The sequence below is a fragment of the Odocoileus virginianus genome, chromosome 22 (assembly GCF_023699985.2).
Source record: "Odocoileus virginianus isolate 20LAN1187 ecotype Illinois chromosome 22, Ovbor_1.2, whole genome shotgun sequence".
Lineage (NCBI taxonomy): Eukaryota > Metazoa > Chordata > Mammalia > Artiodactyla > Cervidae > Odocoileus > Odocoileus virginianus.
The window spans coordinates 25,908,852-25,913,599 of NC_069695.1; the positions used below are offsets into that span (position 1 = coordinate 25,908,852).

The following is a 4,748-nucleotide window of genomic DNA, read 5'->3' on the forward strand; positions in this document are numbered from 1 at the left end:
AAAGAAAATACATTTTCTGGGAAAAGAATAAGAACCCAGAGAGATGGAGCGAGAATTGTACCACAGAGTCCCCACAGCAGATGTTTTGGGTGTTGAAACTCCCACCAGAACAGCTGCAGAAATGTAGAATCACATCTGGGTGTGTGACGCGGCTGCATCATTACCTACCGACAGCAAAACAGCCAGATGCTTCCAGTTCATTTTAAGGACCAAGCTTCAGGTCTGAACCTACGAATGTCTCTACTTCCCAACCAACAACTTATCAATTGCCTGGGAAGCTCATGAAGACGTGGCCTCCTGGGCACCTTTGAGATGGATCTTCTTGGTCGCAGCAGGCAGGGGCAGAGCACAGCTGCTGTGAGCCCAGACCCACAGCTCTAGTCTGCTGCGTGGCTCGAGAATAAAGCCATCAAAATCTTTTACACGATGGTGGCTGCGTGACTTGTCACGGGTGTATGAGGCTTCTGAGGCCTTTTTTTCTCTCTTATTTCCCCTGTAATTCATCCAGTCCTTCCTTCCTCTCTCTCTCTTTCTTTCTCCCTCTCCCCTCCTTTCCCAATCTCCCAAATATAAGTTTCTTTTCCGGTTGAATGTGTAACTGGATGATCAATATGTTAGCAAATGATTCTTAAGACTCTTGGATGAATACTATGGTTTTTGAGAGCACAGCTATTTTCTTGTGTTATTTCTCTCATCTTATACTGACAGTTACTTTCAAAGTTGAGTGAAAGTGGCTTCAAGTGACAGGGTTCCTCTAGATCGAAGCCCTTGGCAGCCTTTCCCCTTCCCTGATTAGATACAAAGCATGTAGGGCAGCTCCCAGGCCCCAGGGGGAGAATAATTCAATTTATAGACTTCAGCCCCAGGAAAGACAGGTTATTCAGTGCATAAATCTTAGCCCTTAAGATGTTCAAGGGACAAGATTCTCTTAGGAGTATCCTGTCCACCCCACACCATGGTGAGGGGAAACTGAAAAGACACACTTGGTGAAATGTGGAGACTCATGTGTTAAACTTAATGTTAACAAGCACCCTAAGAAACAAATAATGGTGAAAGATGGAATTTCTGAAACAAAAAACAAAAAAACAGTGGAAAGTATCTTCCATTCTTTGAAGACATTCACATCCATGAAAATGCTTCATCTCACTTAGCTTTCACATTTTTACAGTTATCTTCCTGTAGAAATCTTGCACTTATTGTTAGAAATATTTTTATTATGCCAAAGAGGCAAAGCCTTTCATATGGGGCTGGCCACTGATTGAGGCCAAGGAGCTTGTCTCGTCAGGCCACCTGAGGCTTGGGTCCATCTCTGGGTACATTTGGTATCTTCTGCAGTACTCAGCCATCCAGGGAGAGCCATAAAATACAACAGAACCATAAAAGTGGATGAGAGCCACCAAAGAGTTTTCTGGAAAAAGAAATAAGGAGGGAACAGTCAAAGAAAGTCGTAGTTGGATCCTGGTTTTTAATTAGCAATAATCGCGCCTCGGATAAAACTCATTAGCTACGATACTGCCACTGTGCAAAGCTGGATCCTGGTTTTTAAAAGAAGTAATAATATTCGTTGTTATTCAGTCTCTAAGTTGTGTTTGACTCTTTGCGACCCCATGGACAGCAGCGCACCAGGCTTCCCTGGTGTTTGCTCAGACTATCTCCCAGGAGTTTGCTCAGACTCATGTCCATTGAGTCAGTGATGCCATCCAACCATCTCATCCTCTGTTGCCGCCTTCTCCTCCTGTCCTCAATCTTTCCTGTGTTTACAATGTTTATAGTTATTAAGTCATTTAATCTGCATAAAAATCTTATGAGATGAGTCCTATTATTATTATCCAGTCTACACAGGAGGAAATGGAAGCTCATAGAGGTGAAATAACTTGCCCAGAGTTTCATAGTGGAATCCAGCTTTGGGTTCCATGAACTTAACACTGGGTCTCTTGTTTTACTGCCTTTCTGATTGTCCTGTTTAGGGCCAGGGCCAGGTAGGATGAGGCTAGCTCCAGAACACTAGGCTTCTGGTAGCAAAGGTCATCAGATGTGAGTGACTGACTATTTTGAGCAAAGCAATCCTAGAGTGGAAGGAAAAAGATAAGGTGGGTGTTGTTCATATCCATCAGGTTCTGTGGTGTGTATCATCTCCTACTGAAGTGCTTCATTCAGTAATAATAACTGCAAGATAAAGCATATTTATTGAGGTGTATCAATGGCTCTAGGAGGGAAAGAGAAGAAGGCAATGTATATGCTGTCTTTAAGGTACTTATAACCTGGTGAGAAGATGAGCAGAGATATAAGGAAGATTAAATAATATCGCAGATGATGTAAGCAGAGCCATGAAGATTCATGTACCACGTGGGATGCTAAAGCTATGAGCGCTTTGACATTTCATGGGCAGGGTCAGCCTTTCCGTCAGTGCAGTGTGGGAAAGTGTGCGGAGCAGGGTAGGAGGGGGATCCCAACTGTGTTTGCAATGATGCAAAGGACTCCAAATACAGAGGAAAAGAGAACCATTGCTTCCCAGGTGGTGCCCGTGGTTAAAAAAAGAAAGCCCATCTGCCAATGCAGGAGATGCAGGAGACTCAGGTTTGATACTTGGGTTGGGATGATCCCCACGAGTAGGAAATGGAAACCTACTCCAGTATTGCCTGGAAAATTCCATGGACAGAGGAGCCTGGTGGGCTACAGTCCATGGGGTCGTAAAGAGGAGGACACGGCAGCATGCATTCACGAGAACCATTGCAGGAATTTGGAATTCTGAGAAAAAGGGTGAAGATGAGAAAGGATGTTTTGCTTGGGGAGCAGCCCTTTTGTGTGAATGTGAGGCAAATGTGAGGCAAATGAGGCTGGAAAGAAAACCGGAGTCAGATTGCGGAAAATCTTGGTTACCTTAGTCCAGGAAAGTGGAAATGATGACACTGCTGATCCACTGGGGTGCTGTTTTGGTAAGTGACCTTCCACACACCCAGCCAAGATTGTGTGAACCTGAAGGATTTGAGCCTGAGTTTTAGGGCAACTTAGAAACCCTCTGTTTTGTTTTTTTTTTACAACCTAGAACTTTTAGTAATGATATAATATGTTGTCTTATATACTTATTATGGGCTGATAAAAGTCTCTTTAGCTACCTTTCAACTCAAAGGGAGCAACAAAAATGGATGCTCCCAAGGATGCCATGTGATGACCTTAACCACAGAAACATCTGTTCAAAAAGTTACCAGAGAAGGTCTGCACTATAGATTTATTAAAATCATAAGGAACATGAAAGAGGAAATTTGACAAGGTGCGATTCAAGGCACATGTTGAAAATTCAGTGGAGTGACCACTGTGGCATGAAGAGGCAACCTATGGCTAGAACCTGAAATGTTGAAAAATGGCACCTGATCTATGGGGGAACCCAACTTCCATGGTGGAAGACTTCTGTCTATTCAGCAGCTGCAACTCCTAATTTAGACCTAGCTGAGTTCAGAGCTGGGGTGGGCCATGTGGTTTATCTAGCCCAACTCCTTTCCCCTAATCATCTCAAGAAATCTCTTGATGTCTAGTCAGGTTATATGATCTGCTTGAGGTGGTTCTCATTTGATCTCTTGAGAGCTTCTTGGGGGCTTATAGTCTATGATATCTCTTAGAGGCGAATCTTCTCAAGACTAAGGCATGGATACCATTCTTCAGGGCATCCTGTCTTCACTGCCTGATGGTGTGAAGAATTGTCAGATACAATTGTCCACTGGTAGGTAGTTATAGGGACCAAATATTATTGAGAAGGGTTGAGGTCCAGTTGAAGAAGTGAGACTTAGGTCCTGGATCTCTATCTGCACATAGGGCTGTGTACACCTGCCTAGCTCCAGGGAGCACCAACACCCGGGGTCTGATGTGGATAGTGTTCCCTACAGCTGGGAAATATGGCGTTGGATCATAGCCATCTTGTGTTTTTTTTTTTTTTTTTTTGCATACTCTCTGGAAGTCAGTACATTTCCCTTAGTTCCAATGTTATTTTTCTCTTAATCTAAGTTAGAATCTTTCCTACATAATCTAAAAAACAATTAATTCTGCTTGATTCCCCAAAGTTCATCTTCCATTTCTAGCAAAAGAGCGCCTGTGTTCTTTTTGTGAGCAGTCAGCCTGGGTCTCCTCGCTTGTTTTTGAGCTTCAATTGACGTCTCCCTGATTATTTATTCAAACCTTCTTACCTCTCTACCCAACCCCCTTCTCTCTGTCTCCGTCTCTCTCTCACATACCCCCTCCTATATATTCATCTATATAGCATTATTTTTTATATTTGCTAAAGTATGTGAACATAATTTAAAAAAAATCCATGCCACACAAAAATCTTAAAATCAAAAACAGTAGCGACCTAGGTCTAATTCTCCTCACCCACCCTTCTCTCTGTATCCATTGGCAACTATTTCTAGCTCTTTTCTTATGTACTCTCATGTTTCTAAAGTTTGCTAAAGCTGTTAATTCTTGATTTATCTACATTAGACGTTACTTGTTTACTTCACGTTATGGTAGTTAATGGAGAAGGAAGTGGCAACTCACTCCAGTATTCTTGCCTGGAGAATACCCTGGACAGAGGGACCTGGTGCGCTATAGTCTGTGGGGTCCAAAGAATTGGACAGGACTTAGCTACTCAACCATCATCACCACCACCATGGTAGTGAAGCTTTTCTCTATCTAAGACAGGCTGGGACCTGGGACCCAGGACTTCTGCTGCAGTGCTTGCACCTGGACAAGCATCTCCTGGAGCAGCAAAATACAAA

At 43.2% G+C, this 4,748-nt stretch overlaps 1 pseudogene; it reads right to left on the bottom strand.

The window, feature by feature from the left end:
• Positions 1-1,404: 1,404 nt before the first annotated feature.
• On the bottom strand, positions 1,405-1,530 carry LOC139030473 (U4 spliceosomal RNA; annotated as a pseudogene).
• Between the last annotated feature and the right edge of the window lie 3,218 nt (positions 1,531-4,748).